The sequence below is a fragment of the Silurus aristotelis genome, assembly GCF_946808225.1.
Source record: "Silurus aristotelis genome assembly, chromosome: 12".
Lineage (NCBI taxonomy): Eukaryota > Metazoa > Chordata > Actinopteri > Siluriformes > Siluridae > Silurus > Silurus aristotelis.
This window is the reverse complement of record NC_139585.1, coordinates 30,327,297-30,340,174: the sequence shown is the minus strand read 5'-3', so window position 1 is coordinate 30,340,174 and position 12,878 is coordinate 30,327,297.

Here is a 12,878-nt window from a genome sequence, read left to right as displayed (position 1 = left end):
GTTTGAGTATGAGGTTTGAGTATAAGATATGAGGTTTAAATATAAGATATGAGGTTTGAGTATGAGGTTTGAATATAAGATATGAGGTTTGAGTATGAGGTTTGAGTATAAGATATGAGGTTTGAGTATAAGATATGAGCGTTGAGTATGAGGTTTAAGTATAAGATATGAGGGTTGAGTATGAGGTATAAGAGTTGTGTATGAAGTGTGAGTGTGCAGTTTGTGTATGAGGTTTTATGTTAAGCATCAGGTTTGAGTATGAGGTATAAGGTTTGAGAATCAGGTTTGAATAAAAGGTATAAGGTTTAAGTATGAAGTATCAGGATTTAGTATGAGGTAGAAGGATTAAGATATGTGTTGAAAATTATGCTTAAATGTGAGGTTTGAGTTTTGTAAATTAAGTATGAGGTATGAATTATGAGGTTTGTGTATGAGGTTTGAGTATGAGGTTTGAGTATTAGGTTTGAGTATAAAGCATCAGGTTTGAGTATGAGGTTTGTGTATGAGGTTTGAGTATGAGGTTTGTGTATGAGGTTTGAGGATGAAGCAACAGGTTTGAGTATGAGGTTTGAGTATGAGGTTTGTGTATGAGGTTTGAGTATGAAGCATCAGGTTTGAGTATGAGGTTTGAGTATAAGGTTTGAGTATGAGGTTTGAGTATAAAGCATCAGGTTTGAGTATGAGGTTTGAGTATGAGGTTTGAGTATGAGGTTTGAGTATGAGGTTTGAGTATGAAGCAACAGGTTTGAGTATGAGGTTTGTGTATGAGGTTTGAGTATGAGGTTTGTGTATGAGGTTTGAGTATGAGGTTTGAGTATGAAGCAACAGGTTTGAGTATGAGGTTTGAGTATGAGGTTTGTGTATGAGGTTTGAGTATGAGGTTTGAGTATGAAGCAACAGGTTTGAGTATGAGGTTTGAGTATGAGGTTTGAGTATGAGGTTTGAGTATGAAGCAACAGGTTTGAGTATGAGGTTTGTGTATGAGGTTTGAGTATGAGGTTTGTGTATGAGGTTTGAGTATGAAGCAACAGGTTTGAGTATGAGGTTTGAGTATGAGGTTTGAGTATGAGGTTTGTGTATGAGGTTTGAGTATGAAGCAACAGGTTTGAGTATGAGGTTTGTGTATGAGGTTTGAGTATGAGGTTTGAGTATGAGGTTTGTGTATGAGGTTTGAGTATGAAGCATCAGGTTTGAGTATGAGGTTTGTGTATAAGGTTTGAGTATGAGGTTTGAGTATGAGGTTTGTGTATTAGGTTTGAGTATGAAGCAACAGGTTTGAGTATGAGGTTTGTGTATGAGGTTTGAGTATGAAGCATCAGGTTTGAGTATGAGGTTTGTGTATGAGGTTTGAGTATGAGGTTTGAGTATGAGGTTTAAGTATAAAGCAACAGGTTTGAGTATGAGGTTTGTGTATGAGGTTTGAGTATGAAGCATCAGGTTTGAGTATGAGGTTTGTGTATGAGGTTTGAGTATGAGGTTTGAGTATGAGGTTTGAGTATGAAGCAACAGGTTTGAGTATGAGGTTTGTGTATGAGGTTTGAGTATAAGGTTTGAGTATGAGGTTTGTGTATGAGGTTTGAGTATGAGGTTTGAGTATGAGGTTTGTGTATGAGGTTTGAGTATGAAGCAACAGGTTTGAGTATGAGGTTTGTGTATGAGGTTTGAGTATGAGGTTTGAGTATGAGGTTTGTGTATGAGGTTTGAGTATGAAGCATCAGGTTTGAGTATGAGGTTTGTGTATCAGGTTTGAGTATGAGGTTTGAGTATGAGGTTTGTGTATTAGGTTTGAGTATGAAGCAACAGGTTTGAGTATGAGGTTTGTGTATGAGGTTTGCGTATGAAGCATCAGGTTTGAGTATAAGGTTTGTGTATGAGGTTTGAGTATGAGGTTTGAGTATGAAGCATCAGGTTTGAGTATGAGGTTTGTGTATGAGGTTTGAGTATGAGGTTTGTGTATGAGGTTTGAGTATGAAGCAACAGGTTTGAGTATGAGGTTTGTGTATGAGGTTTGAGTATGAAGCATCAGGTTTGAGTATGAGGTTTGTGTATGAGGTTTGAGTATGAGGTTTGAGTATGAAGCAACAGGTTTGAGTATGAGGTTTGTGTATGAGGTTTGAGTATGAAGCATCAGGTTTGAGTATGAGGTTTGTGTATGAGGTTTGAGTATGAGGTTTGAGTATGAGGTTTGTGTATGAGGTTTGAGTATGAAGCAACAGGTTTGAGTATGAGGTTTGTGTATGAGGTTTGAGTATGAAGCAACAGGTTTGAGTATGAGGTTTGAGTATGAGGTTTGAGTATGAGGTTTGAGTAAGAAGCAACAGGTTTGTGTATGAGGTTTGTGTATGAGGTTTGAGTATAAGGTTTGAGTATGAGGTTTGTGTATGAGGTTTGACTATTAGGCAACAGGTTTGAGTATGAGGTTTGAGTATGAGGTTTGTGTATGAGGTTTGAGTATGAAGCAACAGGTTTGAGTATGAGGTTTGTGTATGAGGTTTGAGTATGAGGTTTGAGTATGAGGTTTGTGTATGAGGTTTGAGTATGAAGCATCAGGTTTGAGTATGAGGTTTGTGTATAAGGTTTGAGTATGAGGTTTGAGTATGAGGTTTGTGTATTAGGTTTGAGTATGAAGCAACAGGTTTGAGTATGAGGTTTGTGTATGAGGTTTGAGTATGAAGCATCAGGTTTGAGTATGAGGTTTGTGTATGAGGTTTGAGTATGAGGTTTGAGTATAAGGTTTAAGTATAAAGCAACAGGTTTGAGTATGAGGTTTGTGTATGAGGTTTGAGTATGAAGCATCAGGTTTGAGTATGAGGTTTGTGTATGAGGTTTGAGTATGAGGTTTAAGTATGAGGTTTGAGTATGAAGCAACAGGTTTGAGTATGAGGTTTGTGTATGAGGTTTGAGTATAAGGTTTGAGTATGAGGTTTGTGTATGAGGTTTGAGTATGAGGTTTGAGTATGAGGTTTGTGTATGAGGTTTGAGTATGAAGCAACAGGTTTGAGTATGAGGTTTGTGTATGAGGTTTGAGTATGAGGTTTGAGTATGAGGTTTGTGTATGAGGTTTGAGTATGAAGCATCAGGTTTGAGTATGAGGTTTGTGTATCAGGTTTGAGTATGAGGTTTGAGTATGAGATTTGTGTATTAGGTTTGAGTTTGAAGCAACAGGTTTGAGTATGAGGTTTGTGTATGAGGTTTGAGTATGAAGCATCAGGTTTGAGTATAAGGTTTGTGTATGAGGTTTAAGTATGAGGTTTGAGTATGAAGCATCAGGTTTGAGTATGAGGTTTGTGTATGAGGTTTGAGTATGAGGTTTGTGTATGAGGTTTGAGTATGAAGCAACAGGTTTGAGTATGAGGTTTGTGTATGAGGTTTGAGTATGAAGCATCAGGTTTGAGTATGAGGTTTGTGTATGAGGTTTGAGTATGAGGTTTGAGTATGAAGCAACAGGTTTGAGTATGAGGTTTGTGTATGAGGTTTGAGTATGAAGCATCAGGTTTGAGTATGAGGTTTGTGTATGAGGTTTGAGTATGAGTTTTGAGTATGAGGTTTGTGTATGAGGTTTGAGTATGAAGCAACAGGTTTGAGTATGAGGTTTGTGTATGAGGTTTGTGTATGAGGTTTGAGTATGAAGCAACAGGTTTGAGTATGAGGTTTGAGTATGAGGTTTGAGTATGAGGTTTGAGTATGAAGCAACAGGTTTGTGTATGAGGTTTGTGTATGAGGTTTGAGTATAAGGTTTGAGTATGAGGTTTGTGTATGAGGTTTGAGTATGAAGCAACAGGTTTGAGTATGAGGTTTGTGTATGAGGTTTGAGTATGAAGCAACAGGTTTGAGTATGAGGTTTGAGTATTAGGTTTGAGTATAAAGCATCAGGTTTGAGTATGAGGTTTGTGTATGAGGTTTGAGGATAAAGCAACAGGTTTGAGTATGAGGTTTGAGTATGAGGTTTGTGTATGAGGTTTGAGTATAAAGCATCAGGTTTGAGCATGAGGTTTGAGTATGAGGTTTGAGTATGAGGTTTGAGTATGAAGCAACAGGTTTGAGTATGAGGTTTGTGTATGAGGTTTGAGTATGAGGTTTGTGTATGAGGTTTGAGTATGAAGCAACAGGTTTGAGTATGAGGTTTGAGTATGAGGTTTGTGTCTGAGGTTTGAGTATGAAGCAACAGGTTTGAGTATGAGGTTTGTGTATGAGGTTTGAGTATGAGGTTTGAGTATTAGGTTTGAGTATAAAGCATCAGGTTTGAGTATGAGGTTTGTGTATGAGGTTTGAGTATGAGGTTTGTGTATGAGGTTTGAGGATGAAGCAACAGGTTTGAGTATGAGGTTTGAGTATGAGGTTTGTGTATGAGGTTTGAGTATGAAGCATCAGGTTTGAGTATGAGGTTTGAGTATAAGGTTTGAGTATGAGGTTTGAGTATAAAGCATCAGGTTTGAGTATGAGGTTTGAGTATGAGGTTTGAGTATGAGGTTTGAGTATGAGGTTTGAGTATGAAGCAACAGGTTTGAGTATGAGGTTTGTGTATGAGGTTTGAGTATGAGGTTTGTGTATGAGGTTTGAGTATGAGGTTTGAGTATGAAGCAACAGGTTTGAGTATGAGGTTTGAGTATGAGGTTTGTGTATGAGGTTTGAGTATGAGGTTTGAGTATGAAGCAACAGGTTTGAGTATGAGGTTTGAGTATGAGGTTTGAGTATGAGGTTTGAGTATGAAGCAACAGGTTTGAGTATGAGGTTTGTGTATGAGGTTTGAGTATGAGGTTTGTGTATGAGGTTTGAGTATGAAGCAACAGGTTTGAGTATGAGGTTTGAGTATGAGGTTTGAGTATGAGGTTTGTGTATGAGGTTTGAGTATGAAGCAACAGGTTTGAGTATGAGGTTTGTGTATGAGGTTTGAGTATGAGGTTTGAGTATGAGGTTTGTGTATGAGGTTTGAGTATGAAGCATCAGGTTTGAGTATGAGGTTTGTGTATAAGGTTTGAGTATGAGGTTTGAGTATGAGGTTTGTGTATTAGGTTTGAGTATGAAGCAACAGGTTTGAGTATGAGGTTTGTGTATGAGGTTTGAGTATGAAGCATCAGGTTTGAGTATGAGGTTTGTGTATGAGGTTTGAGTATGAGGTTTGAGTATGAGGTTTAAGTATAAAGCAACAGGTTTGAGTATGAGGTTTGTGTATGAGGTTTGAGTATGAAGCATCAGGTTTGAGTATGAGGTTTGTGTATGAGGTTTGAGTATGAGGTTTGAGTATGAGGTTTGAGTATGAAGCAACAGGTTTGAGTATGAGGTTTGTGTATGAGGTTTGAGTATAAGGTTTGAGTATGAGGTTTGTGTATGAGGTTTGAGTATGAGGTTTGAGTATGAGGTTTGTGTATGAGGTTTGAGTATGAAGCAACAGGTTTGAGTATGAGGTTTGTGTATGAGGTTTGAGTATGAGGTTTGAGTATGAGGTTTGTGTATGAGGTTTGAGTATGAAGCATCAGGTTTGAGTATGAGGTTTGTGTATCAGGTTTGAGTATGAGGTTTGAGTATGAGGTTTGTGTATTAGGTTTGAGTATGAAGCAACAGGTTTGAGTATGAGGTTTGTGTATGAGGTTTGCGTATGAAGCATCAGGTTTGAGTATAAGGTTTGTGTATGAGGTTTGAGTATGAGGTTTGAGTATGAAGCATCAGGTTTGAGTATGAGGTTTGTGTATGAGGTTTGAGTATGAGGTTTGTGTATGAGGTTTGAGTATGAAGCAACAGGTTTGAGTATGAGGTTTGTGTATGAGGTTTGAGTATGAAGCATCAGGTTTGAGTATGAGGTTTGTGTATGAGGTTTGAGTATGAGGTTTGAGTATGAAGCAACAGGTTTGAGTATGAGGTTTGTGTATGAGGTTTGAGTATGAAGCATCAGGTTTGAGTATGAGGTTTGTGTATGAGGTTTGAGTATGAGGTTTGAGTATGAGGTTTGTGTATGAGGTTTGAGTATGAAGCAACAGGTTTGAGTATGAGGTTTGTGTATGAGGTTTGAGTATGAAGCAACAGGTTTGAGTATGAGGTTTGAGTATGAGGTTTGAGTATGAGGTTTGAGTAAGAAGCAACAGGTTTGTGTATGAGGTTTGTGTATGAGGTTTGAGTATAAGGTTTGAGTATGAGGTTTGTGTATGAGGTTTGACTATTAGGCAACAGGTTTGAGTATGAGGTTTGAGTATGAGGTTTGTGTATGAGGTTTGAGTATGAAGCAACAGGTTTGAGTATGAGGTTTGTGTATGAGGTTTGAGTATGAGGTTTGAGTATGAGGTTTGTGTATGAGGTTTGAGTATGAAGCATCAGGTTTGAGTATGAGGTTTGTGTATAAGGTTTGAGTATGAGGTTTGAGTATGAGGTTTGTGTATTAGGTTTGAGTATGAAGCAACAGGTTTGAGTATGAGGTTTGTGTATGAGGTTTGAGTATGAAGCATCAGGTTTGAGTATGAGGTTTGTGTATGAGGTTTGAGTATGAGGTTTGAGTATAAGGTTTAAGTATAAAGCAACAGGTTTGAGTATGAGGTTTGTGTATGAGGTTTGAGTATGAAGCATCAGGTTTGAGTATGAGGTTTGTGTATGAGGTTTGAGTATGAGGTTTGAGTATGAGGTTTGAGTATGAAGCAACAGGTTTGAGTATGAGGTTTGTGTATGAGGTTTGAGTATAAGGTTTGAGTATGAGGTTTGTGTATGAGGTTTGAGTATGAGGTTTGAGTATGAGGTTTGTGTATGAGGTTTGAGTATGAAGCAACAGGTTTGAGTATGAGGTTTGTGTATGAGGTTTGAGTATGAGGTTTGAGTATGAGGTTTGTGTATGAGGTTTGAGTATGAAGCATCAGGTTTGAGTATGAGGTTTGAGTATGAGGTTTGTGTATTAGGTTTGAGTTTGAAGCAACAGGTTTGAGTATGAGGTTTGTGTATGAGGTTTGAGTATGAAGCATCAGGTTTGAGTATAAGGTTTGTGTATGAGGTTTAAGTATGAGGTTTGAGTATGAAGCATCAGGTTTGAGTATGAGGTTTGTGTATGAGGTTTGAGTATGAGGTTTGTGTATGAGGTTTGAGTATGAAGCAACAGGTTTGAGTATGAGGTTTGTGTATGAGGTTTGAGTATGAAGCATCAGGTTTGAGTATGAGGTTTGTGTATGAGGTTTGAGTATGAGGTTTGAGTATGAAGCAACAGGTTTGAGTATGAGGTTTGTGTATGAGGTTTGAGTATGAAGCATCAGGTTTGAGTATGAGGTTTGTGTATGAGGTTTGAGTATGAGTTTTGAGTATGAGGTTTGTGTATGAGGTTTGAGTATGAAGCAACAGGTTTGAGTATGAGGTTTGTGTATGAGGTTTGTGTATGAGGTTTGAGTATGAAGCAACAGGTTTGAGTATGAGGTTTGAGTATGAGGTTTGAGTATGAGGTTTGAGTATGAAGCAACAGGTTTGTGTATGAGGTTTGTGTATGAGGTTTGAGTATAAGGTTTGAGTATGAGGTTTGTGTATGAGGTTTGAGTATGAAGCAACAGGTTTGAGTATGAGGTTTGTGTATGAGGTTTGAGTATGAAGCAACAGGTTTGAGTATGAGGTTTGAGTATTAGGTTTGAGTATAAAGCATCAGGTTTGAGTATGAGGTTTGTGTATGAGGTTTGAGGATAAAGCAACAGGTTTGAGTATGAGGTTTGAGTATGAGGTTTGTGTATGAGGTTTGAGTATAAAGCATCAGGTTTGAGCATGAGGTTTGAGTATGAGGTTTGAGTATGAGGTTTGAGTATGAAGCAACAGGTTTGAGTATGAGGTTTGTGTATGTGGTTTGAGTATGAGGTTTGTGTATGAGGTTTGAGTATGAAGCAACAGGTTTGAGTATGAGGTTTGAGTATGAGGTTTGAGTATGAGGTTTGTGTATGAGGTTTGAGTATGAAGCAACAGGTTTGAGTATGAGGTTTGTGTATGAGGTTTGAGTATGAGGTTTGAGTATGAGGTTTGTGTATGAGGTTTGAGTATGAAGCATCAGGTTTGAGTATGAGGTTTGTGTATCAGGTTTGAGTATGAGGTTTGAGTATGAGGTTTGTGTATTAGGTTTGAGTATGAAGCAACAGGTTTGAGTATGAGGTTTGTGTATGAGGTTTGAGTATGAAGCATCAGGTTTGAGTATAAGGTTTGTGTATGAGGTTTGAGTATGAGGTTTGAGTATGAAGCATCAGGTTTGAGTATGAGGTTTGTGTATGAGGTTTGAGTATGAGGTTTGAGTATGAGGTTTGTGTATGAGGTTTGAGTATGAAGCAACAGGTTTGAGTATGAGGTTTGTGTATGAGGTTTGAGTATGAAGCATCAGGTTTGAGTATGAGGTTTGTGTATGAGGTTTGAGTATGAGGTTTAAGTATGAGGTTTGAGTATGAAGCAACAGGTTTGAGTATGAGGTGTGTGTATGAGGTTTGAGTATAAGGTTTGAGTATGAGGTTTGTGTATGAGGTTTGAGTATGAGGTTTGAGTATGAGGTTTGTGTATGAGGTTTGAGTATGAAGCAACAGGTTTGAGTATGAGGTTTGTGTATGAGGTTTGAGTATGAAGCAACAGGTTTGAGTATGAGGTTTGTGTATGAGGTTTGAGTATGAAGCATCAGGTTTGAGTATGAGGTTTGTGTATGAGGTTTGAGTATGAGGTTTGAGTATGAAGCAACAGGTTTGAGTATGAAGTTTGTGTATGAGGTTTGAGTATGAAGCATCAGGTTTGAGTATGAGGTTTGTGTATGAGGTTTGAGTATGAGGTTTGAGTATGAAGCAACAGGTTTGTGTATGAGGTTTGTGTATGAGGTTGAGTATGAGGTTTGAGTATGAGGTTTGTGTATGAGGTTTGAGTATGAAGCATCAGGTTTGAGTATGAGGTTTGTGTATGAGTTTTGAGTATGAGGTTTGAGTATGAGGTTTGTGTATGAGGTTTGAGTATGAAGCATCAGGTTTGAGTATGAGGTTTGTGTATGAGGTTTGAGTATGAGGTTTGAGTATGAAGCAACAGGTTTGAGTATGAGGTTTGTGTATGAGGTTTGAGTATGAAGCATCAGGTTTGAGTATGAGGTTTGTGTATGAGGTTTGAGTATGAGGTTTGAGTATGAGGTTTGTGTATGAGGTTTGAGTATGAAGCAACAGGTTTGAGTATGAGGTTTGTGTATGAGGTTTGAGTATGAAGCAACAGGTTTGAGTATGAGGTTTGAGTATGAGGTTTGAGTATGAGGTTTGAGTATGAAGCAACAGGTTTGAGTATGAGGTTTGAGTATGAAGCAACAGGTTTGTGTATGAGGTTTGCGTATAAGGTTTGAGTATGAGGTTTGTGTATGAGGTTTGAGTATGAAGCAACAGGTTTGAGTATGAGGTTTGTGTATGAGGTTTGAGTATGAAGCATCAGGTTTGAGTATGAGGTTTGAGTATGAGGTTTGAGTATGAAGCAACAGGTTTGAGTATGAGGTTTGTGTATGAGGTTTGAGTATGAGGTTTGAGTATGAAGCAACAGGTTTGAGTATGAGGTTTGTGTATGAGGTTTGAGTATGAGGTTTAAATATGAAGCATCAGGTTTGAGTATGAGGTTTGAGTCAGTTCACTGTTAGAAGTTAACTCAATACTCATGCAAATCATATTCAGTGATCATTTTTCAGGTTTCCTGCAAGCGTCAGAGGGAGAACTGTTTAAAGGTTTTTAGTTAGAAATAATGAAATCTCTTTTTGTTTATTAAAAGGATGATTACAGTTGTAAAGAGTAAATGTTTTTGATCAGCCTTATTGCAGCAGTATTATATTGTAATCTAGTTTATATATTTGAATCTCAGGGCATTGTTCTCAATTTAGCACCCAGTGATAACAATACAAAAAACATTACCAAATGCTTATTTTATTTATTGATCCCATTGAGTTTTTCCTTTTGTTCTACAATTGGAATTGTGAGTAATAAAATAATGGGAAAATATATAGAGGAATAGATGTGGTATGCTTTAAAGTTTCACCCCCTATAGAAGCCTGCTTTGATGCTATGGTATCTCCAGGGGCTTCATGTGACCAGCCCAGACAGAGGATTTCAGCAAAGAGCAGGACACACCACCACACACTGGAAAAAAAGAAAGGCTACAGTTTAAAAGATAAGGACAGCTGCACTACAAATTCAGCACTACGTAGTGTTCATTTTTTTCTACAATTATTGATTACTAAATTCGATTTAAGCTGAAATACTGTCGTTCTCTGGTGTGAATTCCCCTTCATCTTCTACTACATCTGACTCCACTTCACCAGGAGGGTGTGTAGTCAAATGGTCATAAAAAAAGCCATTTGGCCACTGGAATAAGTATGTATTCGTACACATCCAGATGTGGTATCCTGAGATAACAAGAAAATAAAGTTCAGAACGCTTTTACTCATTAATTAAAATGTTCTTGATTCAAACTTGGAGAAATGGTTATTCAGTCCCAAATGTTCATTCAGACGATGACATTTCTTAATTACATTATAATCAGACTCTTGGTCTTGGCTGCATGTACACCGTGTTGACCATACACAAACACTCATACATACTCATACACAAACACACACAGGCCACTAAGCAATCCGATACCGAGTGCAATTAGACAGGAGGAAATTGTCTCGGAATTGTGGAGCAGCATTAGAGACTCAGTGCAGGTCCAGTGACCCGTTGGGGAAAAAAACATGATTTATTTGCAATGTTGTGGAGCAAGAAGTGTTTGTAATAGCTTTCCTCTCACCTAAACAAAGTATACGTGCAGCACAGAGCCAAAGGACAACAAACCCAATATCTGTTAGGCACGACTAATTTATTAGGACCTCATTAAAAACTGTTGAACTTACAATAATACGACATCACTTCCGCTCACTGACTAATAAACATCTCTATCTGTGAAACAGGTTTCAGTTTGGCTTGGAAAGTGTGTTGGATTTGTTCTATCAAAATGAAAAGTGATCAAATTAAAGCATTTCAACGTAATAGTGTTTGCTATTTTGCGGTACATACGTATGGAATTGATCCACAGTTTAGGAGGAATTCTTTTAAGCAAACACATGAAATCTCAGCACTTAAACATGAACAGAATGTAATTTGAGTGAAGACTGAAGTATTCAAACCCCTGTGTAAAGATGCTCTGGGTTACCACAGGAGAGGTCCAGTGATCTTGACCCTCGAAAATAACACAGTATTGCATTAGCATTTAGAGCAGTTGAAAAAACACCTGTATTCAGAGATACTTACAATTATCTCATTTATACAACAGAGCATTTGAGGGTTAAGGGCTTTGTTTAAGTGCCCAGGAGTGGCAGATTGACAGTGGTGGGAATTGAACTTATGACCTTCCAATCAAAAGTCCAGGGTCTTAACTGGAATAATAGATATGCTCAAGTGTAAGCAGTATTTGGACACTAGAAGGTTCACAACCTCCAGTCTACACAATTTTCCTACACATCACACACGTAGACTAGGAATCTATACAGTTCCTAGTCTACGACAGAAAGGTCCACATTATTAGCTCTGGTGTTTCTTTGGTATGTTGCATGTTATAACATGTTTCCCTCATAGAAGGTTCAGAAGGAAGCAGCCTGGTGACGCAGAACTACAGGAAGTAGAAGAGTAGGTTCTCAGTCATGGAACATTTTTTACCACCGTACCATATATCATCACATCAAAGACATACTAGGCTGGGGGTTGTGTAGGCTGGGGGTTGAGTAGGCTGGGGGTTAAGTAGACTGGGGTTATGTAGGCTTGGGGTTGTGTAAGATGGGGGTCATGTAGGCTGGGGGTTGATTAGACTGTGGTTGTGTAGGCTGGGGGTTGATTAGACTGTGGTTGTGTAGGCTGGGGGGTTGAGTAGGCTGGGGGTTGATTAGACTGTGGTTGTGTAGGCTGGGGGTTGATTAGACTGTGGTTGTGTAGGCTGGGGGGTTGAGTAGGCTGGGGGTTGATTAGACTGTGGTTGTGTAGGCTGGGGGTTGATTAGACTGTGGTTGTGTAGGCTGGGGGGTTGAGTAGGCTGGGGGTTGTGTAGGCTGGGGTTTGGATAGAATGGGGGTTGTGTAGGCTGGGGGTTGAGTAGACTGGGGGTTGTGTAGGTTGGGGGTTAAGTACGCTGGGGGTTGTGTAGGCTGGGAGTTGAGTAGACTGGGGGTTGTGTAGGCTGGGGGGTTGTGTAGGCTAGGGGTTGTGTAGGCTAGGGGTTGTGTAGGCTAGGGGTTGTGTAGGCTAGGGGTTGAGTATGCTGGGGGTTGAGTATGCTGGGGGTTGTGTAGACTGGGGTTTGGATAGAATGGGGTTTGGATAGAATGGGGGTTGAGTAGACTTGGGGTTGTGTAGGCTGGGGGTTGAGTAGAATGGGGGTTGTGTAGGCTGGGGGTTGAGTAGAATGGGGGTTGTGTAGGCTGGGGGTTGTGTAGGCTGGGGGTTGTATAGATCTGAGCTAATGGAACAGAAAAGTCCTCAGTACAGATGCTTTGTGAGTGACTTGATTGAATCTTACAGCTTGAATAGAACATCTGCCTACGCGTTTATTACATTGTACTGGTTGCTTCATTATTAGGAAACAAAAACAGTGTAATGATATCGATTGTGTTGTGCTGCTGTTGTTTACTGGCTCTTTTGTAAGCACACAAATAGACGCCCTCTCGACTCTCCACTGCCTGCTTTTTAAATGAATCCTAGTTATTGTTCAAACCCCTGGCCTCCATTAATGCCACAAATGGCTTGGGTATTGCACAGCTGTGGCTGCCATATGTGCTGCAAAACAAACTGTCGTTTCCTCTTACAAAACATCAGCTACTGCTCACGCCACACACACTGCACTACTTCAAAACCATGCCTGCTACGTTCCTGACTGATGAGTGTGTGCCGCTTTAGTCGTTAAACAACATC